At 43.8% G+C, this 27268-nt stretch overlaps 1 long non-coding RNA gene across 1 annotated transcript; it reads right to left on the bottom strand.

Moving 5' to 3' along the window:
• Positions 1–6515: 6515 nt before the first annotated feature.
• LOC124659385 lies at positions 6516–7883 on the bottom strand. Its single transcript, XR_006989556.1, has 2 exons — positions 7773–7883; positions 6516–6952 (listed from the first exon to the last, which is right to left on the bottom strand). It is a non-coding gene; the product is annotated as an uncharacterized LOC124659385 (long non-coding RNA).
• Positions 7884–27268: the final 19385 nt, after the last annotated feature.

Raw genomic sequence — 27268 nt, 5'->3', positions numbered from 1 at the left:
CATCGAGAGTGAGCGTGGAGATCCGTCATCAAGGGATGATCATCCGTATGATCACCATGTTTTTCTTGCCATTGTTGATCCTACGGAATTTGTTGATCTCCTCTCCATGCACCAGGAGATGTGTCACGAAGTTGTTCATCACCAGCTACAAAAAGATCCGGTAGAGCATATGTGGGCGCTCAAATGAGGTGTTGCATGAGTCTCACTCTAGACCTATGGTTAAACTTTACTTTATTTGGAGTGTATGCATTTTACTTTATTTTAACTATATAAGAACTCAATTTTGTTCATTTTATGTGTTGAAACTTTACAAAACACTGGTTTTTTCAAAAATAGGTCAAACACCTTTTTGTGGGTACCAGCACCCAATTCGGCGATCTTGCCGTAGGTCACCTGTTAACAATGCAACTGTAAGTAACGACTTCGCTTCTGCGAACCTTGGAAGGTCATATATTGCCGGAACCGGTAGCACTGTTGCTACAAGCTTACCTCAGCTCTTCCTCTCTCGTGCATGCAGGCGGCTCCTCCCCTGTGGGGAGAATTCATCTAGTCCATAACAAGCTGAAACCTACTTTTATAAATTGATGCAAAACATAACCATGATTGACATCGCCGCTCATGAGAGAACATTTTAGTGATTGTCACTTAACACCATTTGGCACTTTTGTTAGATCAAAATGCTTTTCTCCCTGTTCCATTTCAAGAAATGAAACAACATCAGCCATCTCGGACACCATTTGGCACTTGCATCCACACACGCATAATCAAGTCAAGACCTCAAAACTGGATTAGTTTCATTAGCCATCATAAAACCGGCAAAACGCACTTGACAACACCGAGTATTTCGTGAGCATCATGCGACTGTTAAGCTTCATGCACTAGCCACTTGAACCAAAAGTCCGAACTGATGGAAAGGGCTAGGCAATCTACTTGTACACTTCACAACACCCCCACTCGCGGGTGACGGGAAGACGAGAAGACAAGTCAACACGTGTAGAGAGGCAAAGAGGCAGCGGCGGCGGCCGGGCGCGGGACGGCAGGGTGCCAGGGCGGGCGGCGGCTGCGGCTGCGAGGATTTTAGAATAAATTGTGAAAGCCAGGATTTGAACTCGAGACCTGGGGCTCTGATACCATGTTAAGCTTCATGCACTAGCCACTTGAACCAAAAGTCCGAACTGATGGAAAGGGCTAGGCAATCTACTTGTACACTTCACAACAGCGAGATCATCATCTCTGCTGAATCTGATGTGGGCATCATTTTGCTTCCTTGCCCAATTAGACTCACAGAAAATCCATCTAATAGTTCATAACAAGCAAGCACATACTTATAAATCTATGCAAGAAAGAACAATGATCGACAACACCGAGTATTAGACACACCTGAGCCTACGACCTTTCGGGTCGGCGACTCTCAGTTTCGGAGCCTTTCCATGCAGATATATATGATCCCTATCTTCTCTGCTGAATCTGATGTGGGCACCATTTTGCTTGCTTGCCCAATTAGACTCACAGAAAATCCATCTAATAGTTCATAACAAGCAAGCACATACTTATAAATCGATGCAAGACAGAACAATGATTGACAGCGCCACTCATGGGAGAACATTTCAGTGCTTCACACTTGGGTTGCATCCGTGTGCATGCATAAACAAGTCAAGATCGACTCCTAAACCGGATTAGTTTCACTACCCAATTCAAAACTGGCACAATGCACTTGGCAACACCGAGTATTTGACGAGCATCATGCTTGCGAGACCATCACCAGTAGGGACACCTGACCCTACGACCTTTGGAGCTTGGCCACGACTCTCAGTATCGGCGCCTTTCGAGCTTGCCGATTTTCTCTCCAAGGGCTGCCACTTTCCGGAACAACAGATGCAAGAACAGTACAACAAGGAAAGCCTGCAACACCAGGACCCTCTTGAGTTGCTCCAACGTCTTGTCAATGGCCTGCAGCTTTTGGAGCAGAAAACATGCAGCATCCTCGTCGCTGCACTGCTGCAGAGAGTTGAACTGCCGGAGAAAATAAAACAACATGTTATGCGCTGTTGGAAATTAAAAGCTTTGAAGCCCACTCACAAGCAAGCAAGTTATGTGGGGCTGAAACAATTTGAGGATTGGAAGTGTGGTTAGTTTTAATCTGTAGCTGTCAAGGGTGCTTGGATCCTAAAGGATAGCATGCTTGGTTTGGTTATTTAACTACTTCCTCTGTCCCATAATATAAGATGTTATCACATCAAATTTACTCATGTATTGGATGTGATAACATATTATATGATGGAATAGAGGGAGTAACTCACAACGCGGGGAAAACCCACACAATTGAATTTCCCTGGGACCCTGCAGATAGACAGTGAGCTGAAGGTTTTAAGCTACTTTGCACCTTTTTGGACATGCAAGAAATAGAGTGACTTAGTGAGGGACTTACTCAGCTGCGCTCAATTCAGTTACATATACGTATCACGTTTGATTCAAAACTGTTCAATTAGTAGATCGATTTAATCCATATGGGCATAATGTGATGGAGCCTAAAAATGAACAGGAGCAAAAAGGGTTAAGACAGACTAGCTTAGTGGCCTCCCCCTGATCTACATCGAACTCAATATGGATGAAGCAGCCACAGTAGATTGGGGAAGTTAAAACTCATGTTAAAGGTTCATCACCCCAATCTGAAACAGTGGAATTATGGCAGCTAAAACACGAACATAAGGGAACTCGGGTAATCACTATGAGCTGGATGTCCTACAGGTTCTGCTCTGCTAACAAGAGCTCAGAATACAGAATTACCAAGGTGTCCTTTGCTTCTGATTAACTGGGTGGTCAAACGTGTGAACACAAAACACAAAGGAAATGCCATGTGTGCATGACAGTACAGTCGCTTAGGAAAAATTCAAGATCATAAATGGACTGTTGAGACTGTCTTCAGTATAAGATTGCAATATGATATTTTCTCTGAAAGAAGGAACAAAACCAGAAGGTGATTGTATTCACAATCCCATTCCCACAAGAGGATCCGTGTTCCATGTAAAATGAAAGGAGGCATCTAGAACTCATTGACGGCTTCAGGTTCTGGAAGTTCATGCTTGAAACACTAGACATTTTCCTGTGTGGTGCAAGGTTTACGTGTTGTTCCCATCTGAACACAAACCACAAATTTCTTGATCTAGCTCATCCCAACTCCAACATTATCGATCTTTATCCAGGATGAAATGTCTCCAGGAGTGCGGTTGTGAATTACTACTAAGAACGACCTACATTCCTAAATATAAGATATTCTGGTAGACTACCAAAACGCCTTATACTCTGGAACAGAGGCAGTAGTATCTACTCCACAAACTTCTTTGTGTACAGTAACTAAGTCCCCATTTTGTGGTTACTGTCATGTGCCAATTTTCAAGTAGCTATGGTGAAGAGTTAACTAAAAGCTTGTTACACATCTAGTTAAAGTAAAATGAATGTATAACTAAATTGGATAATTAAATGGCTGTCTTCATTCCCCTGAATTCCCTGATCCTTCATCACATATCTTTTGGATCGCAAACAACAATACATTTTCCAGTTGATCTAGAATCCTCGGAACACCCAATTATATGTATCTAAGGCCGGCTCGAACCAAACAGGGGAATATGCAGAGCAGAACCTAATAAGATACAGAAATCACGACGTAGTAGGATTGACGAGTACTCTGTTGTTACCTCAGGAGGGTAGTACGCACGACAGGGCATGTAGAGAGCTCGACGCCGGAGGGAAGGGACACCAGAGGCGGCGGCTCCCTATCCGTGGTAGAACCCTTTCTGGTTAGCGCGCGGCAGGAATTCACCAAACAAAGAAACAACACCCGGTTTCTTTCAGAGACGGGAACAGCCGTACCTTGGTGCAACCGTGGTGGCGCATCGGCATCGGAGAGGAGTAGGCTTGACCCGCGGGCGCGAGGCCGATGGCGGTGCCTCCTCCCTGTGTGGGGCGCGATTACGGTGAGCAATTGCAGACTGGTCAGTTGAGGGCAGAGAAATGGACAGAGAGCGTGAAAGGTGACAGCTTGGGCTGATGGAAGCCCTTACCCTGGCAGTACTGGCGGAGCAGTAGCGGCGGAGAACCGAGGACATCAGAGGGGAGGAGGAGTTCACGCCGTGCGTTGAAGGGAGGCTGGCGGCGGCGGCGGCGTCGTAGAGCTGAAGAGGGGACAAGGGTTTTCGTCGGCGACGAAACGATGACGAAAGACATGAAACTACGGGAGAAACCGAGGGCGTTGTTCGTTACCTTGGGGAGAGGTCCGGGGAGCGCGGACGGAATGAGACGAGCCGGGAGGCGGCGGAGGGCGCGGAGCGCGGCGGCCATGGCGTCGCAGGCTGGGACTTTGCTCGCGTCGCTGCTACGCCAACGGAAGGGAACAGAAACAGAACTGCAGGGGGAACGGAGAAGAGAGTCGTGCTGGGATGGGCTGGATTTAGGCCCTGCTTTGGACACCTACAGATAGGGTAGATTTACCTCAAAAAAATGGGACAAATAAAAACGGACGCACCAGTGAGCCAACCACGACATGCTAACTTGCTAAGCTCTTGTTTGACATTTGAGTTTTTTTTTAGATTAGTAGGATAATTTCTACCAAACTCTAAATACTTATTTATTTTAAAAAGCATGTTTGGTATTGAACGAGTTTAATCCCGTTTATCCTCATTTTCCCCTAAATCTTAGTGTATTTTCAATCTCTAATACTCTACTCCTACTTAGTGGATTGGAGAAGGAATTTTATAGGGAGTAAATGAAGGTAGGGATTTCACCAATGCTCTAGAGAATTATCCTTACTAATCGCATAAAAGCTCTAGTGCAAAAAAAAAAGCCTAAACAAACGTGGAGGGATTTATATTTGGACGCGGTAGGCAAAATGTACTCCGTATGTTATTTCACCTCTCCGCTACAAACTCCAACCGTTTGCATAATCTATGGGAAATTCAAACAACTGGCACTCTTCAGCTTGATTTGCCACCGCCGAATTGAAGTAGATCCTATTTCAACCACACAAACTCAGATCGAAGAATCAGGGTTGCTAAATTTTTTGGGGAATTTTCGGATGCTAAGTCGATGGATCATTGTCTCTAATGCCATATGTAACACACACACACGCTCACGATACAGATTTTCAACTCAAATTCAACCGATTACAAGCCCCTGCATCACATCAGGAGGATGGAAATCCGGATGAACTCAGAGGATGAAACCGATTTTCAACTCAAATTCAACAGATTTTTTATATTACTTGTTGGTTCTTTGTACTACTACGGATGAATATCAATAGACTGGTAGACTTTTCGCAAATAATTTGTTATCTATTTATCAAGATTTTTTGCATTATAGGTATACACATTTAGTGCCTTGGTACTTGTGGGATGGGTAGTGCAGAGGACCGCATTAGCACGCGAAAAGAAATGGCCAATTGGTGGTAACGGTTGATTTTGGATACAATTTCAGTGTCATGCGATTATCTAATCCTTAAAGTACAGGCTTATGCAGACACAATAAAGATAAAGATAGAACTAAGCTTGGGAGTTTTGGTAGGATTCCAAAGCGCAGGAATATATGACAGAAATGGGATTATAATGGCATGTTATCTGGATTTCGGCAGGGATAAAATTATGTTTGATTGCTCGTATAAAAAATATAGTGATCTTGAGACATTTCATGTTAATGAGTCAGGCCCTACATGGCCTCTTCAGAAAATACGCCATGAGTAAAAGTTACTACCTCTGGTCCCATTTAATCAACACAAAATGTACTATGTAAAGTTGCACTGTTACAACTATAATCCCGTGGCAATTAAGCCAAAACAAATAAGTCTGACAATGTGGATCTAGCACATTCCACTATATGAACAAAATGGTACTCCCTCCGATTCATAATGATTATCAGGTTTTTACTTTTCAAGTTTTAAATTAGCTAAAATTTGAACACTTATTATAGATCGGAGAGAGTAGAAATAACAGACACTCTGCTTCAGTTATCACATAAAGAAGCATATTTCCATCCATAAGTACAAAACGCATGTATAGTAAAATGGCAAAATGACAGTACAGATCATGAAGCATCAGGTGTCATGTACAAGCATGCCTTCCGTTTACGTCTAGACATATGAATTAGTAATACATTATAATTGCAAATTAAAAACATTTTATAGTACTAGAATACAGCTTGATATTGCTCGCGGCACCAATTGCCTTCAAAAAGGACAGAGTGCATTCCTGTGCTTCTAACATCTGCAGATAAATATGCACGTTGATTTGGATAGGTTCAAGATGTCACAAGTGGATTCAACAAGACAATGAGAAGACACTTGAAAATCTTTTTAGTTCAGGAATATATTGAATTTCTCTAACCTGAATGGTCTAGAAATGTAAGAAATAGTGCAAGTTTTTGACATCATGTAGTATCATGTAGGTTGAATTTCTCTAACCTGAATGGTCTAGTTCATAACAATCACACCTACCTATCAATTGATGCAAAACATAACCATAGTGCCATCTCAGAATGGCACATTTCAAATTGTTTGCACCACTTGGCACTTGCATTACATACATCCATGAACAAGTCAAGAGCCCTAAACTAGATCAGTTTCTTAAGTCAAGGCGAACCGGCACAATTCACTTGACAATACCGAGGATTTCATCCATCATGCAGTATTATCATGATCAAGAGAGCAAAATCAGCCGAGAGCATTCCCAAGCTCTTCGAGCTTCTCGAGCTCTTCGACCCTCAGTTCCAGAATCGCGACTTCCAGCATGCCTAGGTAAAGCATCCGGAAGAACGGATACGTGGATAGTGCAAGCAAGCCAATCAGTATCCACAGGTTCTTCTTCATGCGCGCCACTGACTTGTCAATATCCTGCAATTTTGCGAGTGCATCCTGCACATAGTCCATAGCCTCCCCCACCTCAGTGTGTTCCAGAGAGTTTAGCTGCTGTAGAAATCAAAACAACATGTTATGCGGGGTTTAAAGTTAGATCAGTTTAGTCCATTCACAAACATGCAACTTATATACTACCTCCATCCCAAAGCTTAATGATTATATTATTTTTTTGGCTATGTAAATAACCTACTGTTGGTAAAAAAACACACACCACAATTGCATATTTTAAATTACTTTGCGCCTTTGTGGTCTATTATAGATATGTAAGAAGCAGAGTGACTTACTGGGCTAAGTTCAATTCAGTATAGATAACGTAGTACTTAGCAGCCTCTCTGGCAGCTGTACATTAAATTCAGTATAGATAACGTAGCGACAGTAGAAGATCATGTTCTAGGTCATTACTTCAGTCAGAAACAGTGTAACTATGGGGTCATGGCGGGTAAAAAATTGACACAGGGATACAATACAATGTGAAACAGTGAGCTGGATGTACTAGAGGTCCTGCTTTGCAAACAAGGAAGAAAGGTTTTGAGAATACAGAACGGCCTCTAGAGCCACAGAAAGCCACAAATTAAGGTGTGCTCTGCATCTGACTGATTTCCTGGGTGGTATACTGGTATGTGTCTCTGTTAGTATGATTGTTCATCAGATCAAGGACTCGGCAGAAAAAAATGGACTATCAAAGCAGGATGGAACTGTCTTCAGTGCCTGAATCCCATTCCCGTCTGAAGACCCGTGTCCCAACCTCCAAGTGCCAAATAATCAAAGCATCTAGAGCTACTGAATTCCTCCAGGATCCTGAAGTTCATGCTCGTATGCATTTATAGCGACATCCAAGATGGCAGCAACACGAAGAAGCTAGGGACCTTACCTTGGTGGAGGTGGGGGTGGAGCCGTGGTGTCGCACCGGCAGCAGGGAGGGCACCTGAAGCGGAGAGGCGCCAGCACGGCGCCCAAACGCGAGGCCGGCGGCTGCATCTCCCACCTGCGACTGCGCGAGGATAAATTTGGCTCAGCAATGGCACGTTGAGTAGCAGGAGGACGAAGAAATGAACTGAGAAGTCAGAAAGGGCGCAGCTTTGGGAGGCAGTTCTTGGAACCCTTACCCCTGAAGACCAGTAGTGGCGGCGGAGGGCTGAGGGCACCAGATTCGGAGAGGAATGCAGACCGGGCGCGTACGGGAAGCTGGAGGCGGCGGCAGCATCGTAGAGCTGAAGAGGGGAGAGGGATTTGGTCCGCCACGATCAAGAAACGGAACGGAGAAGTTTTGAGCGTTATCGTTATTACCTTCGGAGATGGTCCGAGGAGCCACGGAGGCAAGAGACGGCCTGAAGAGGCGTCCGGACGGCGGCGGAAGACGCGGAGCGCGGCGGCCATGGCGTCGCCGGCGGCCGGTCTGGGGTTTTGGTTCTGCTCGTGTCGCGTCGCTGCTACGCCAACGGACAGAGTGACACAGACTGGAGGGGAGACGAAGAAGACAGGTTGGGCTGGGCCGTATATCAATCTTCAGAAATGGATGCTGGGTAGCCAAATTAGCCCATTTCACTTTTTTTTTGCTAAATATTTGTTAAATTGCTATTTTCTACTGTCCACAAATCATGATTGGATGAACACACGACACAACCAGTGCTCCACTCATCTGACAGACTGCTGGTTCCAAGCCTCGGTAAATTGTATAATGTCTAATGAACCTGGCCGGAAGATCAGACAATCCTTTTTGTATCAATTCAGGAAATGAATATACATAGATGCACCGAGCAACTAAAACATTTCAGCAATAGGCACATATGCAACTTTTCCCAATTATCTCCATCTAAAAAAAAGTGTTGCCACTAACACCGCAAAGTGCACAAAGTAGAAACATCTGATACTCCCATGAACATTTAACAAGTCAAGACCACTACACTGGATCAGCTTCTTCAGTAAAAAAAAAGTTGCCAATAGCACCTCAAAGTTGCCATTCGAAACATCTGGCACCTTCATGAACAAGCCAAGGCTACTTACTAAACTGGATCAGTTTCTTCAGTCAAGACAATCTGGCACAATTCAAACCCATGCGTCATCATTGCTCAGGATTGTAGCACCGTCAAGAGATCAATTAATTTAGCAGGAATCGCTTCTCTGCACGATCTTTCTCTCTAGGATCCGGCGGCTTTCGAGCTTGTCAACTTTCTTTCCAAGGGCTACCACATCCTGGTTGAGTAGAGAAAACAACCTGTAGAACACATGTAGGAACATTCCAAACAGAACAAACTTGCACCACATGTACAGCTTGAGTTGCGCCAACGACTTGTCAATGTTGCGCAGTTTTTCGAGCGCAAACTGCACAGCGTCCTCTTCGCTGCACTGCTCCAGAGAGTTGAGCTGGTGCACAGATTAAAACAACATGTTATGCGGGGCTGAAAATTGAAAGCAGTAAAGCCCATTCACAAGCAAGCAGTGGGTTTGAAGTGTGCTCGGTTTTAATCTCAGCTGTCAAGAGTACTTGACATCATGGGTCCTACAAGATGGCCTGATACAAAAAAAAAAAAAAAAAAAAAACAGAATTGAATTTCCTGCTGCAGGTGGACAATGAGCTGATGGTTTTAAGCTACTTTGTGCCTTTTGCGGGCTATTACTCATGCAAGAAATAGAGTTACTTAGTGAGTGACTTACTCTATCAAGTTCAGTGAAGTTACCAGAATGCTATGCATCATTTTTTATCAAAATTGCTCGATTCTTTGATCGATCTAATCCACATAGGCTTGAAGGAGCCAGAAAACAAACATGAACAAAAAAGTTCTAGGATAGAAAGACAAGCTTAGTAGCGTCCGCCTGATCTACATCAAATTCAAGAATGACTTACCAATAGTAGAAACCAATATTAAAGGTACTAGATCACCTCAATCTGGAGCAGTTAAATTATGGCAGCTAAGACGCTGACACTGAACATGGAGTAATCACTGCGACATGGATGTACTAGTGGTGCTGCCATGCAAAACAGAGATTAATCTGCTCAGGATGCAAAACTAGTAAGAGGTGCTTTGATTCTGATTAACTGTGTACACGATAGTATTGTTGCATAACAAATCAAGGACTCGTCAGCAAAAAATGGACCGGCGGAGTTTCTTCAGTATAAGATCACAATATGACATTTTTTCTTACACAGGGATTCCAAGTACTGCCACTTATTAGGCTATTACAAGTTGTATCTTATTCAAAATTCTGCTCCTATTTGCAGATCCATGTTCTAAATACCATGACAGGATGCATCTAGAGCGAACTGATGCCCGCGGGTTCTGGCAGCTCATGGTCCTGACGCTAGACATGTTCCTGGATGTAAAAGATATGTGGTGTTCGCAATTCTACTTAAACCACACACATCTGTATGTTAGCTCATCCCAACTACAATTTCGATATGTTCCTGAAATTCCCAACTTTTTCAATTAGGAACAAACTTTCGCAGGCGGTGACTGGTTGCGAATTACTATGAAGTATTTGCTCCACAAACATTATTTTTTTATCTTTATATAAAGACTGAGGCACATTGTGTTGTTACTGATGTGCTAGTTATTTTTATCGATCTCTCCATGGTGAGGAGATTAAAACTTTGTTACTCATCTAGGCAAAGCAGCTGAAATGTACTTAGCATAATTTCATAATTAACAAATGTCCTCTCAACTTTCATCTCAGATTTTCGCCACGCAAAAACATACCGTATATCCCAAACAGATAGCCAAACTGACACCCAATAATGTAACAGCAGGTCAGACTCAGACTGACGAGGTAACGAAATATGGTGACGGAACCAAACAAAGGTAAATCGCGGAATACCAGGCCTGATGAGTAAGATAAAATCGGATTGTAGCAGCATGAAGATGGGACTTCACCTTGGTGGAGGTGGTGCCTTGGTGGCGCACCGGTGGCAGGGAGGGTGCCTGGAGCGGCGGAGAGGCGTGGGCACGGGGCACAGATGCGAGGCCAGCGTCGGAGCCTCCATTCTGCGGGGTTTCGATTTCGTCAGCAATGGCACGCTGGGCAGCCCGAGGACCTAAGAAATGAAGAGCAAAAGGGCGCGGCTTTGGTTCTTGGAACCCCCTTACCCTGGCGGCAGAGCAGTAGCGACGGAGGATCGAGGGTACCAGATTCGGAGTGGAGTGCGCACCGCGCGCGTACGGGAGGCTGGAGGCGGAGACGGCGGCGGCGGAGAGCTGGAGAGGGGACAGGGGTTATTTTGGTCGGCGAGGGTCACGAAACGGCGCGGGAAATCGACAGCGTTGTTAGTTGTTACCTTAGGGGAAGGTCCGGGGAGCGAGGACGGAAGGATACGAGCCGGCGAGGTGGACTGGAGGCGGCGGACGGCGCGGAGCGCGGCGGCCATGGCGTCGCCGGCTGGGGTTTTGCTCGCGCCGCTGCTACGCCAAGTCGCCAACGGAACAGAGAGTAGTGAGACCGTAGAGGCAGACTGCAGAGGAAACGGAGAAGAAAGAGGAAGGGAGCTGTGTTGGGCTGGGCCCTCCGGTCAACTAGGCAAGCAAACCTCCCCTCTTCCCAGCCCACCCTAGACGCGCCCCTCCACCGTCGTTCTCTCCGCCTCCTCCTTGACCGACCGATTCGGCCGCCAGTTTAGGCCTCTCGGAGGGACGCCCTGGCCCGCCATCCTCACCGGAGTAGGCGGGTGACCGTCCGACGACGTAGACCCCTACGCCCAGCTCGCGCGCCCCCTGATCCGCGTTGCCCACAACCTGTTCGGTCGACAGCTTGGACGAGTATTTCTACTAGAATGTCATTGACACGTCCTCCGACGACTCCGAGATCCTCATGGATATGGCCTTTCTCCTCCATGATCAGGAACATCGCTTGCCGAAGTACAGGGGATCGGTGAAGGTTCGGCTCCCGGCGGCCGAGAGAAAGGCCATGCACAACTATGGAGGACTACTTTTATTGGACCAATCCCATTTACAAGGCGTCGTGCTTGCGTTGACCTTTTCGAATGTCAAGGGGTCTGTTTCTGAAAATCATGCACGACGTGAGGTGCTACGACGACTACTTCAATTTGAAGGCGGATGCTACAGGTAACTTGGCTTCACTTCTTACCAGAAAAATGCACTGCGGCCATTACGATGCTAGCGTATGGAGTTGCTGGTGGTATGGAGTTGCTGGTGACCTAGTGAACGATTGCATCTACATGAGCGGGTCAGATTCCCTTGAGGCAATGTAGAAGTTCAGCAAACTTGTGGTTGCTGACTTAGCAGAAGTGTACTTGAGGCAACCAATGCTACAGACACTACCCGGCTATTGCCAATCGACGCAGCAAGAGGGGTTTTTTATGTTTGGAACCATAGATTACATGCACTGGGAATGGGAAAAAAAGGGGTTTTTTTATGTTTGGGACCATAGATTACATGCACTGGGAATGGGAAAAAAAATGTCGATTTAAGTGGTAATGTCAGTACCATGGCTATGCGGAAGGCTGCAGAATCATACTTGAGGCGGCTATTGCTCAAGATCTTTGGATTTAGCTCTCATTCTTTGGCACGGCAGGCTCGAATAATGATATCAGTTTGCTTTGACGATCTCCCGTGTTCACATGCCTTGCTGAAGGTCATGCTCCACTGGTCCAATATGAGGTCAATGGCCATCTCTATGTGGTGACCCTGCATACCACTGCATGTTGTAGTATGTCAGTCGTTGATATAACATTCGCGAAGTACCAATCCGCAAATATTACATCCCTCAGAGTAGTACAACAGAAACATAGCTGGTCCATAACTCATTCACATATTATTACAAACCATATATATACATCATCTCGGAGCTCCTCTTGGATCCATAGAGGTTTACTCATTGGTTCGAGGTGAACCCTACTTAACTTACATAATATAAGTCTTAGCAAGTTAAACATTATTGGTCTCGAGCAGCTAAATACTAAAGAGTTCGTGCTGCTCGGTTACTACTACTACTATCGTGTTCACATGTGTTCTCCTTCTGGAACCTCCCCGTTCCGTAGACAATAAGGTAGTCGACCCCCTCTACTCCTCCAGAGAGGTCTGGTTCCTCGTAGCAGATCCCATCTGCTCCGTCTTGTCCCTCGTTGTTGGCCTCCTCAAGGTTATTCAGACAATCTAAGCAGGGGATTATAAGAGGTATGAGTACGAACGTACTCAACAAGTTCATAATAGGAAAGAAGTGTTTAATGCACTAGCTACGGTACTAGACCAGAAAGTCCAATACCAATGCATGTTTTTATAACCATTTCTTCAAAAGGTTGCTTTTATACAGAAGAACTATGTCCGCCAGCCTTCACCGGTTTACTAGAACTTCATTAAGTTCCTTTCCGGCAGCGTTCGCAGTTCTAAATCCCGGAACAGGGAGTGACAGGTCACGATTCATTACACTCTGCATAGGTGTGTTGCTTTACCCATAAGAGATCTTAACCTTGGTGCCAACTGGGCAGCTTTCCCGTCCACACATCCGTGGTGTGAGGCCCGGTATAAGGTCCTAGCCAAATTATACTCCTCCGCGACCTCGCACACCCACCCTTCGTTGCAATTCCGACCTTGGGTCCTCGCCGGTCAGCGTACCCCTATGGATACCTTCCGACCTCGACAACAACCAGGTTCTCGACATGATTCCTTCATCGGTCGTTGCAACCCCCTCATAGACCGTATTACCGTGGGGAGTTAGAATGGGATCCCCACCCTCACGTTGTTCTCGCAAGATACAACTGCTACGGTAAGCGCATCCATTGATGTATGAGAGGAAGAAGTACAATTGACTACTCCGTCCCACTCCAGATCTTATGCTTAACACAACTTTTACGGCACAAGAATCACTGGACGACATTGGTTGTTTAATCCTAGATGGATACAAACCCTTGCAATGGAACCTCCACCATACTCATACCATGGTTCCATTGCCCACCACATAGTCATATTCATAGTTATGAAATTAATTCTTTTGCTTTTCATGCAAGAGTGATAATCATAGTACTTTGCAAGTAATTTGGTAAAAATACTCAAAGTAACATGAGCAAGCGATGAACTTGCCTGAAGACTACAAAGTATTGCACTTGGATGGTGTGGACTGACCCTTGTCCTCTGTTTCTGAAAGATAGCATCATTTTCCGATAAGGGCAATGGTTAAAGATTCAAATATGCATGCTTTCCAATTTTAGGGTTTGGTTCCCCCCTTCCCGGTGTTTTGTTATTTCATGTCGGAGGTGTCGAATAAGAACATTTATGATTACTCCTTAAGAGTGAAAATATTAACTTGGAATGTTGCCAAGTTATTTTGAAGTCCTTTTGAATTTATGGACTTATTTAATCATTAAAAATATGGGCTTATTTTTAATGATTCTTTATTACTCTATTTTTCTTTGAAATAAATAATGGTTCCAATTTTTCTATCTCAAAATTTATATTTCATATTTTATTTGGATAGAGGATAAAATTTTAAGTTGTTTACATATTTTTCTCTATTTTTTTAGAGTTATTTTCAATTTTAAAATTTTGGTCAAAGTTTCAGTTTAAATGAAATTTTGAAATTACCAAATTGCCCCTCGGGCCAACCTGTCAGTGGAGCCCAGTGGGTTGGGCTAGACCCGTTCGGGTCAGTCCGACCCACTCGGTCGCTCACCACTCTCTCCCCCGCGCCTCCTCGATGAACCTTAACCCTCCCGCGACACTGCGGTCGCCGCCGCCATCGCCGATTTGTTTCTGCCTCCTCCGGCCGTCTCCGGCGACGAGATCGGTCGCAATCGAACCGCCTCTCTACGGTGCATCGATTGGTCCGCGTCGATCTGGGATTCATGGTCGCCTCCGTTCTCCTCCAACCCTACTGCAACTAGGGTTGCACGGTGCTGCGGCGATCTGATGGTCGCCGACGTTCCTGGTCACGGTGGTGCGGCGGTGAACCTCGTCGTGGTCGTGCTGGAGCGTGTGCGCCTCGGCGACGCTTGGCCTGGCCGCGGCTGGGTGCTACCGTGGCCGGCTGTGCCGCCGTGCCGCTATGGCATGCCATGGTGCTCTGCTCCAGGTACACCTCCCCCTCTTCTTCTCGTCTTATCCATCTCCTCTTCGTCTAGCCCTGACTGCTGATTGCTCCTCCTCCTGGAGATGCTACCATGCCAGGCCTTTACGGTTGTGCTGCAGTTGTGTTGCGCTATCCTAGCTTACTGCTATGCTCTTGTTCATGTAACTGTTGTTACTGTGATGCTTTTGCACATGCTCATGAGCATGCTGTGATGCTCATAGCTTGCTATGTTGCTCCAGCTACTGCTGCTGTTACTAAATGATCATGTGTGTGTGATACGTCTCCAACGTACCTATAATTTCTGATGCTCCATGCTTGTTTTATGACAATACTTACATGTTTTGCTCGCACTTTATAATGTTTTTATGCATTTTCCGGAACTAACCTATTAACAAGATGCCGAAGTGCCGGTTCTCGTTTTCTGTTTTTTTGGTTCCAGAAAGGCTGTTCGGGCAATATTCTCGGAATTGGACGAAATCAACGCCAAACATCTTATTTTTCCTGGAAGACCCCAGAACACCGAAGGAGAGTCGGAGGCGAGCCAGGGGGGCCCCACACGCCAGGGCGGCGCGGCCAAGGGGTGGGGCGCGCCCCCCTACTGTGTGGGCCCCCTAGAAACCCTTTTGCACCGTCTCTTCGCCTATTTAAGCCGTCCTGACCTAAATCTTCGATACCAATTGACGAAACTCCAGAAAGACTCCAGGGGCGCCGCCACCATCGCGAAACTCCGTTTCGGGGGACAGAAGTCTCTGTTCCGGCACCCTGCCGGGACGGGGAAGTGCCCCCGGAAGCCATCTCCATCAACGCCATCGCCTCCATCATGCTCCGTGAGTAGTTCCCCCATGGACTACGGGTTCTAGCTGTAGCTAGTTGGTACAATCTCCCGCATGTACTTGAATACAATGATCTCATGAGATGCCTTACATGATTGAGATTCATCTGATGTAATCGGTGTTGTGTTTGTTGGGATCCGATGGATTGTTACATTATGATTAGTCTATCTATAAAGTTTGTGAAGTTATTGTTGCTGCAATCTTGTTGTGTTTAATGCTTGTCACTAGGGCCCGAGTGGCATGATCTTAGATTTAAGCTCTATACTTATTGCTTAGATTGTATCTACAAGTTGTTTGCACGTATTGCTGTCCGGAACCCGAGGCCCCAAAGTGACAGAAATTGGGACAACCGGAGGGGAAGGCTGTGATATGAGGATCACATCTTTTCACCAAGTGTTAATGCTTTGCTCCGGTGCTCTATTAAAAGGAGTACCTTAATTGCCAGTAGATTCCCTTGAGGCCCGGCTGCCACCGGCTGGTAGGACAAAAGATGTTGTACAAGTTTCTCATTGCGAGCATGATACGTCTCCGACGTATCGATAATTTCTTATGTTCTATGCCATATTATTGATGATACCTACATGTTTTATGCACACTTTATGTCATATTCGTGCATTTTCTGGAACTAACCTATTAACAAGATGCCGAAGTGCCAGTTGCTGTTTTCTGCTGTTTTTGGTTTTAGAAATCCTAGTAACGAAATATTCTCGGAATTGGACAAAACGAAGGGCCTATTTCGCCACGAACCTTCCAGAAGACCGAAGAGCATACGAAGTGGGGCCACGAGGTGGCCAAACCACATGGCGGCGCGGCCAAGGGTGGGCCGCGCCGCCCTGTGGTGTGGGCCCCTCGTCGGCCCCCGACTCCGCCCTTCCGCCTACTTAAAGCCTCCGTCGCGAAACCCCCGATGCGAAGAACCACGATACGGAAAACCTTACCGAGATGCCGCCGCCGCCGATCCCATCTCGGGGATTCCGGAGATCTCCTCCGGCACCCCGCCGAGAGGGGATTCATCTCCCGGAGGACTCTACACCGCCATGGTCGCCTCCGGAGTGATGAGTGAGTAGTTCACCCCTGGACTATGGGTCCATAGCAGTAGCTAGATGGTTGTCTTCTCCTCATTGTGCTTCATTGTTGGATCTTGTGAGCTGCCTAACATGATCAAGATCATCTATCCGTAATACTCTATGTTGTGTTTGTCGGGATCCGATGGATAGAGAATACCATGTTATGTTAATTATCAAGTTATTACATATGTGTTGTTTATGATCTTGCATGCTCTCCGTTACTAGTAGAGGCTCTGGCCAAGTTTTTGCTCTTAACTCCAAGAGGGAGTATTTATGCTCGATAGTGGGTTCATGCCCGCATTGACACCTGGGACAGTGACAGAAAGTTCTAAGGTTGTGCTGTGCTGTTGCCACTAGGGATAAAACATTGGCGCTATGTCCGAGGATGTAGTTGTTGATTACATTACGCACCATACTTAATGCAATTGTCTATTGCTTTGCAACTTAATACTGGAAGGGGTTCGGACGATAACTCCGAAGGTGGACTTTTTAGGCATAGATGCAGTTGGATGGCGGTCTATGTACTTTGTCGTAATGCCCAATTAAATCTCACTATACTTATCATGACATGTATGTGCATTGTTATGCCCTCTCTATTTGTCAATTGCCCGACTGTAATTTGTTCACCCAACATGCTTTTATCTTATGGGAGAGACACCTCTAGTGAACTGTGGACCCCGGTCCATTCTTTTAATACTGAAATACAAATCTGCTACAATACTTGTTTTACTCGTTTTCTCGCAAACAATCATCTTCCACACAATACGGTTAATCCTTTGTTACAGCAAGCCGGTGAGATTGACAACCTCACTCGTTTCGTTGGGGCAAAGTACTTTGGTTGTGTTGTGCAGGTTCCACGTTGGCGCCGGAATCTCCGGTGTTGCGCCGCACTACATCCCGCCGCCATCAACCTTCAACGTGCTTCTTGACTCCTACTCGGTTCGATTAAACCTTGGTTTCTTACCGAGGGAAACTTGCCGCCGTGCGCATCACACCTTCCTCTTGGGGTTCCCAACGGACGTGTCAACTACACGCATCAAGCAAATTTCCGGCGCCGTTGCCGGGAGATCAAGACACGCTGCAAGGGGAGTCTCCACTTCCCAATCTCTTTACTTTGTTTTTGTCTTGCTTTATTTTATTTACTACTTTGTTTGCTGCACTCTATATCAAAAACACAAAAAAATTAGTTGCTAGCTTTACTTTATTTACTGTCTTGCACTCTATATCAAAAACACAAAAAAATTAGTTTACTTGCATTTACTTTATCTAGTTTGCTTTATTTACTACTGCTAAAATGGCCAACCCTGAAAATACTAAGTTGTGTGACTTCACTAGCACAAATAATAATGATTTCTTATGCACACCTATTGCTCCACTCGCTACTACAGCGAGAATTCTTTGAAATTAAACCTCGCTTTACTTAATCTTGTCATGAGAGAGCAATTTTCTGGTGTTAGTTCCGATGATGCTGCTGCCCATCTCAATAATTTTGTTGAACTATGTGAAATGCAAAAATATAAAGATGTAGATGGTGATATTATAAAATTAAAATTGTTTCCTTTCTCATTAAGAGGAAGAGCTAAAGATTGGTTGCTATCTCTCGCCTAAGAATAGTATTGATTCCTCGGACTAAATGCAAGGATGCTTTTATTGGTAGATATTATCCCCTGCTAAAATTATATCTTTGAGGAGTAGCATAATGAATTTTAAACAATTGGATAATGAACATGTTGCTCAAGCTTGGGAAAGAATGAAATCTCTCGAGTTAAAAATTGCCCAACCCATGGACTGACTACTTGGATGATCATCCAAACCTTCTATGCAGGACTAAATTTTTCTTCGCGGAATTTATTGGATTCAGCTGCTTGGAGGTACCTTTATGTCCATCACTCTTGGTGAAGCAACAAAGCTTCTTGATAATATGATGATTAATTACTCCGAATGGCACACGGAAAGAGCTCCACAAGGTAAGAAGGTAAATTCTGTTGAAGAATCATCTTCCTTGAATGATAAGGTTGATGCTATTATGTCTATGCTTGCGAATGATAGGACTAATGTTGATCCTAATAATGTTCCATTAGCTTCATTGGTTGCCCAAGAAGAACATGTTGATGTAAACTTCATTAAAAATAATAATTTCAACAACAATGCTTATCGGAACAATTCTAGTAATAACTATAGGCCATATCCTTATAATAATGGTAACGGTTATGCTAATTCTTATGGGAATTCTTACAACAATAATAGGAATACACCCCTGGAATTGAGGCTATGCTTAAAGAATTTATTAGTACACAAACTGCCTTTAACAAATCTGTTGAGGAAAAGCTCAATAAAATTGATATTCTTGATTCTAGAGTTGATAGTCTTGCCTCTGATGTTGATCTTTTGAAATCGAAAGTTATGCCTAATAGGGATATTGAAAATAAAATTGTTACTACAGCAAATGCCATCCAAGTTAGAATTAATGAGAATATAAGATTAATGGCTGAACTAGCGTGCTAGGTGCGATAGAGAAGAAAATGAAAAACTAGCTAAAAAGGAAAATGTAGCTAAAGTTTGGACTATTACCACCACTAGCAATGCTAATGATTCACATGTTGCTGCACCTCCTACTATTAATGGTAAAATAATTGGTGTTGGCAATGCTTCTACTCCTAGTGCAAAGCGCGCAAAATTACCTGAAACTGCTAAAACTACTGAAACCGCTTGTGATAAAACTGCTGAAATTTTTTCCAACCTTGGGGATGATAATCCCATTGCTTTAGATTGTAATGATTTAGATTTTGATGATTGCCACATCTCTGAAGTTATAAAGTTCTTGCAAAAACTTGCTAAGAGTCCCAATGCTAGCGCTGTAAACGTGGCTCTCACAAAAGATATTACAAATGCTCTCATAAAAGCTAGAGAAGAAAAACTAAAACTTGAAACTTCTATTCCTACAAAGCTAGAGGATGATTGGGAGCCCATCATTAAAATGAGAGTCAAATATTTTGATTGTAATGCTTTATGTGATCTTGGTGCAAGTATTTCTGTTATGCCTAAGAAAGTCTATGATATGCTTGACTTGCCACCATTGAAAAACTCGTTATCCGGATGTTAATCTCGCTGATAATGCTAAAAAGAAACCTTTGGGGAAGGTTGATAATGTTCATATTATGGTTAACAATAACCTTGTCCCCGTTGATTTTGTTGTCTTGGATATAGAATGCAATGCATCTTGCCCCATTATATTGGGAAGACCTTTTCTTCGAACCGTTGGTGCTACTATTGATATGAAGGAAGGTAATATTAAATATCAATTTCCTCTCAAGAAAGGTATGGAACACTTCCCTAGAAAGAGAATGAAGTTACCTTATGATTCTATTATTAGAACAAATTATGATGTTGATGCTTCGTCTCTTGATGTTACTTGAGTTACACTTTCTGCGCCTAGCTGAAAGGCGTTAAAGAAAAGCGCTTATGGGAGACAACCCATGTTTTTACTACAGTATTTTTGTTTTAAATTTGTGTCTTGGAAGTTGTTTACTACTGTAGCAACCTCTCCTTATCTTAGTTTTATGTTTTGTTGTGCCAAGTAAAGTCTTTGATAGAAAAGTAAGTACTAGATTTGGATTACTCGCGCAGTTCCAGATTTCTTTGCTGTCACGAATCTGGGTCTACCTCCCTGTAGGAAGCTCAGAAAATTAAGCCAATTTACGTGCATGATCCTCAGATATGTACGCAACTTTCATTCAATTTGAGAATTTTCATTTGAGCAAGTCTGCTGGCCTAATAAAATCCATCTTTACGGACTGTTCTGTTTTGACAGATTCTGCCTTTTATTTTGCATTGCCTCTTTCGCTATGTTGGATGAATTTCTTTGATCCATTAATGTCCAGTAGCTTTATGCAATGTCCAGAAGTGTTAAGAATGATTGTGTCACCTCTGAACATGTGAATTTTTATTATGCACTAACCCTCTAATGAGTTGTTTCGAGTTTGGTGTGGAGGAAGTTTTCAAGGATCAAGAGAGGAGTATGATGCAATATGATCAAGGAGAGTGAAAGCTCTAAGCTTGGGGATGCCCCGGTGGTTCACCCCTGCATATTCTAAGAAGACTCAAGCGTCTAAGCTTGGGGATGCCCAAGGCATCCCCTTCTTCATCGACAACATTATCGGGTTCCTCCCCGAAACTATATTTTTATTCCGTCACATCTTATGCACTTTGCTTGGAGCGTCGGTTTGTTTTTGTTTTTTGTTTTGTTTGAATAAAATGGATCCTAGCATTCACTTTGTGGGAGAGAGACACGCTCCGCTGTAGCATATGGACAAATATGTCCTTAGGCTCTACTCATAGTATTCATGGCGAAGTTTCTTCTTCGTTAAATTGTTATATGGTTGGAATTGGAAAATGCTACATGTAGTAACTCTAAAATGTCTTGGATAATTTGATACTTGGCAATTGTTGTGCTCATGTTTAAGCTCTTGCATCATATACTTTGCACCCATTAATGAAGAAACACTTAGAGCTTGCTAATTTGGTTTGCATATTTGGTTTCTCTAGAGTCTAGATAATATCTAGTATTGAGTTTTGAACAACAAGGAAGACGGTGTAGAGTCTTATAATGTTTACAATATGTCTTTTATGTGAGTTTTGCTGCACCGTTCATCCTTGTGTTTGTTTCAAATAACCTTGCTAGCCTAAACCTTGTATCGAGAGGGAATACTTCTCATGCATCCAAAATCCTTGAGCCAACCACTATGCCATTTGTGTCCACCATACCTACCTACTACATGGTATTTATCCGCCATTCCAAAGTAAATTGCTTGAGTGCTACCTTTAAAATTCCATCATTTACCTTTGCAATATATAGCTCATGGGACAAATAGCTTAAAAACTATTGTGGTATTGAATATGTACTTATGCACTTTATCTCTTATTAAGTTGCTTGTTGTGCGATAACCATGTTTTTGGGGACGCCATCAACTATTCTTTGTTGAATATCATGTGAGTTGCTATGCATGTCCGTCTTGTCTGAAGTAAGAGAGATCTACCACCTTTATGGTTGGAGCATGCATATTGTTAGAGAATAACATTGGGCCGCTAACTAAAGCCATGAATCATGGTGGAAGTTTCAGTTTTGGACATATATCCTCAATCTCATATGAGAATAATAATTGTTGCCACATGCTTATGCATTAAAGAGGAGTCCATTATCTGTTGTCCATGTTGTCCCGAGTATGGATGTCTAAGTTGAGAATAATCAAAAGCGAGAAATCCAAAATGCGAGCTTTCTCCTTAGACCTTTGTACGAGCGGCATGGAGGTACCCCATTGTGACACTTGGTTAAAACATGTGCATTGCAAAGATCCGGTAGTCCAAGCTAATTAGGACAAGGTGCGGGCACTATTAGTATACTATGCATGAGGCTTGCAACTTGTAAGATATAATTTACATAACTCATATGCTTTATTACTACCGTTGACAAAATTGTTTCATGTTTTCAAAATAAAAGCTCTAGCACAAATATAGCAATCGATGCTTTCCTCTTTGAAGGACCATTCTTTTTACTTTTATGTTGAGTCAGTTCACCTATCTCTCTCCACCTCAAGAAGTAAACACTTGTGTGAACTATGCATTGATTCCTACATATTTGCATATTGCACTTGTTATATTACTCTATGTTGACAATTATCCATGAGATATACATGTTACAAGTTGAAAGCAACCGCTGAAACTTAATCTTCCTTTGTGTTGCTTCAATGCCTTTACTTTGATTTATTGCTTTATGAGTTAACTCTTATGCAAGACTTATTGATGCTTGTCTTGAAGTACTATTCATGAAAAGTCTTTGCTTTATGATTCACTTGTTTACTCATGTCATTACCATTGTTTTGATCGCTGCATTCACTACATATGTTTACAAATAGTATGATCAAGGTTATGATGGCATATCACTTCAGAAATTATCTTTGTTATCGTTTTACCTGCTCGGGACGAGCGGAACTAAGCTTGGGGATGCTTGATACGTCTCCGACGTATCGATAATTTCTTATGTTCTATGCCATATTATTGATGATACCTACATGTTTTATGCACACTTTATGTCATATTCGTGCATTTTCCGGAACTAACCTATTAACAAGATGCCGAAGTGCCGATTGTTGTTTTACTGCTGTTTTTGGTTTCGAAATCCTAGTAACGAAATATTCTCGGAATTGGACGAAACGAAGACCCGGGGGCCTATTTCGCCACGAACCTTCCGGAAGACCGAAGAGCATACGAAGTGGGGCCACGAGGTGGCCAAACCACATGGCGGCGCGGCCAAGGGGGCCGCGCCGCCCTGTGGTGTGGGCCCCTCGTCGGCCCCCGACTCTGCCCTTCCGCCTACTTAAAGCCTCCGTCGCGAAACCCCCGATGCGAAGAACCACGATACGGAAAACCTTACCGAGACGCCGCCGCCGCCGATCCCATCTCGGGGGATTCCGGAGATCTCCTCCGGCACCCTGCCGGAGAGGGGATTCATCTCCCGGAGGACTCTACACCGCCATGGTCGCCTCCGGAGTGATGAGTGAGTAGTTCACCCCTGGACTATGGGTCCATAGCGAGTAGCTAGATGGTTGTCTTCTCCTCATTGTGCTTCATTGTTGGATCTTGTGAGCTGCCTAACATGATCAAGATCATCTATCTGTAATACTCTATGTTGTGTTTGTCGGGATCCGATGGATAGAGAATACCATGTTATGTTAATTATCAAGTTATTACATATGTGTTGTTTATGATCTTGCATGCTCTCCGTTACTAGTAGAGGCTCTGGCCAAGTTTTTGCTCTTAACTCCAAGAGGGAGTATTTATGCTCGATAGTGGGTTCATGCCTGCATTGACACCTGGGACGGTGACAGAAAGTTCTAAGGTTGTGTTGTGTTGTTGCCACTAGGGATAAAACATTGGCGCTATGTCCGAGGATGTAGTTGTTGATTACATTACGCACCATACTTAATGCAATTGTCTCGTTGCTTTGCAACTTAATGCTTGGAAGGGGTTCGGACGATAACTCGAAGGTGGACTTTTTAGGCATAGATGCGGTTGGATGGCGGTCTATGTACTTTGTCGTAATGCCCAATTAAATCTCACTATACTTATCATGACATGTATGTGCATTGTTATGCCCTCTCTATTTGTCAATTGCCCGACTGTAATTTGTTCACCCAACATGCTTTTATCTTATGGGAGAGACACTGATGTCTACGGGAGCTTCTATTCTTGTAGACAGTGTTGGGCCTCCAAGAGCAGAGGTTTGTAGAACAGCAGCAAGTTTCCCTTAAGTGGATCACCCAAGGTTTATCGAACTCAGGGAGGAAGAGGTCAAAGATATCCCTCTCATGCAACCCTGCAACCACAAAGCAAGAAGTCCCTTGTGTCCCCAACACACCTAATAGGTGCACTAGTTCGGCGAAGAGATAGTGAAATACGGGTGGTATGAATAAGTAGTAGCAACGGCACCGAGAAAAGTGCTTTGCCCGGGACGATAAACAAGCGAGTAGTAACGCAACGATAGTAACGCGCGGTAGTAACGCGATAAAACGAGTAAACAAGCGGCGATAGCGATATTTAGGAACAAGGCCTAGGGATTAGACTTTCACTAGTGGACACTCTCAACTTTGATCACATAACGAGAATAGATAAATGCATACTCTACACTCTTGTTGGATGATGAACACATTGCGTAGGATTACACGAACCCTCAATGCCGGAGTTAACAAGCTCCACAATTCAATGTTCATATTTAAATAACCTTAGAGTGCATGAAAGATCAATTCGACTAAACCAAGTACTAACACAGCATGCACACTGTCACCTTCACACTATGTAGGAGGAATAGATCACATCAATACTGTCATAATGATAATTAACTCCACAATCTACAAGAGATCGTGATCATAGCATATGCCAAGTACTAACACGGATGCACACACTCTGTCACCATTACACCGTGCGGGAGGAATAAACTACTTTAATAACATCACTAGAGTAGCACATAGATAAATTGTGATACAAAACACATTGCAATCATAAAGAGATATAAATAAGCACTTCACTACGCCATTCATAACGGTGAGTAAGTATTCGTGAAATATAGCCTAAGAGACCCACACGGTGCACACACTATCACCTTTACACACGTGGGACAAGGAGTCTCCGGAGATCACATAAGTAAAACTCACTTGACTAGCATAGTGACATCTAGATTACAAGCATCATCATATGAATCTCAATCATGTAAGGCAGCTCATGAGATTATTGTATTGAAGTACATAGGAGAGAGATGAACCACATAGCTACCGGTACAGCCCCGAGCCTCGATGGAGAACTACTCCCTCCTCATGGGAGCAGCGAGCGGTGATGAAGATGGCGGTGGAGATGGCAGCGGTGTCGATGGAGAAGCCTTCTGGGGGCACTTCCCCGCTCCGGCAGGGTGCCGGAACAGAGACTCCTGTCCCCCAGATCTTGGCTTCGCGATGGCGGCGGCTCTGGAAGGTTTCTCGTACCGTGGTTCTTCGCATCAGGGTTTTCGCGACGGAGGCTTTAAATAGGCGGAAGGGCAGCCTCGGAGGAGGCCTGGGGGGCCCACACCATAGGGCGGCGCGGCCCCCTCACGGCCGCGCCGGGGTGTGGTGTGGGGCCCCCAGGGCTTCCCTCTGGCGGCTCTCGGGTGTTCTGGATGGTTCCGAGAAAAATAGGAACCTGGGTCTTGATTTCGTCCAGTTCCGAGAATATTTCGTTACTAGGATTTCTGAAACCAAAAACAGCAGAAAACAGCAACTAGCACTTCGGCATCTTGTTAATAGGTTAGTTCCAGAAAATGCACGAATATGACATAAAGTGTGCATAAAACATGTAGGTATCATCAATAATATGGCATAGAACATAAGAAATTATCGATACGTCGGAGACGTATCAAGCATCCCCAAGCTTAGTTACGCTCGTCCCGAGCGAGGTAAAACGATAACAAAGATAATTTCCGAAGTGACATGCCATCATAACCTTGATCATACTATTTGTAAACATATGTAATGAATGCAGCGATCAAAACAATGGTAATGACATGAGTAAACAAGCTGAATCATAAAGCAAAGACTTTTCATGAATAGTACTTCAAGACAAGTATTAATAAGTCTTGCATAAGAGTTAACTCATAAAGCAATAAATCAAAGTAAAGGTATTGAAACAACACAAAGGAAGATTAAGTTTCAGCGGTTGCTTTCAACTTGTAACATGTATATCTCATGGATAATTGTCAACATAGAGTAATATAACAAGTACAATATGCAAGTATGTAGGAATCAATGCATGAGTTCACACAAGTGTTTGCTTCTTGAGGTGGAGAGAGATAGGTGAGCTGACTCAACATAAAAGTAAAGAGAATGGTCCTTCAAAGAGGAAAGCATCGATTGCTATATTTGTGCTAGAGCTTTTATTTTGAAAACATGAAACAATTTTGTCAACGGTAGTAATAAAGCATATGAGTTATGTAAATTATATCTTACAAGTTGCAAGCCTCATGCATAGTATACTAATAGTGCCCGCACCTTGTCCTAATTAGCTTGGACTACCGGATCTTTGCAATGCACATGTTTTAACCAAGTGTCACAATGGGGTACCTCCATGCCGCTCTGTACAAAGGTCTAAGGAGAAAGCTCGCATTTTGGATTTCTCGCTTTTAATTATTCTCAACTTAGACATCCATACCGGGACAACATGGACAACGAGATAATGGACTCCTCTTTAATGCATAAGCATGTGGCAACAATTATTATTCTCATATGAGATTGAGGATATGTGTCCAAAACTGAAACTTCCACCATGATTCATGGCTTTAGTTAGCGGCCCAATGTTCTTCTCTAACAATATGCATGCTCCAACCATAAAGGTGGTAGATCTCTCTTACTTCGAGACAAGACGGACATGCATAGCAACTCACATGATATTCAACAAAGAATAGTTGATGGCGTCCCCGAAACATGGTTATCGCACAACAAGCAACTTAATAAGAGATAAAGTGCATAAGTACATATTCAATACCACAATAGTTTTTAAGCTATTTGTCCCATGAGCTATATATTGAAAAGGTGAATGATGGAATTTTAAAGGTAGCACTCAAGCAATTTACTTTGGAATGGCGGATAAATACCATGTAGTAGGTAGGTATGGTGGACACAAATGGCATAGTGGTTGGCTCAAGTATTTTGGATGCATGAGAAGTATTCCCTCTCGATACAAGGTTTAGGCTAGCAAGGTTTATTTGAAACAAACACAAGGATGAACGGTGCAGCAAAACTCACATAAAAGACATATTGTAAACATTATAAGACTCTACACCGTCTTCCTTGTTGTTCAAAACTCAATACTAGATATTATCTAGACTCTAGAGAAACCAAATATGCAAACCAAATTAGCAAGCTCTAAGTGTT

Source organism: Lolium rigidum, chromosome 6 (assembly GCF_022539505.1).
Source record: "Lolium rigidum isolate FL_2022 chromosome 6, APGP_CSIRO_Lrig_0.1, whole genome shotgun sequence".
Taxonomy (NCBI): domain Eukaryota; kingdom Viridiplantae; phylum Streptophyta; class Magnoliopsida; order Poales; family Poaceae; genus Lolium; species Lolium rigidum.
Note: the sequence above shows the minus strand (reverse complement) of the source record. Positions and strands in the feature narration are given on the sequence as shown.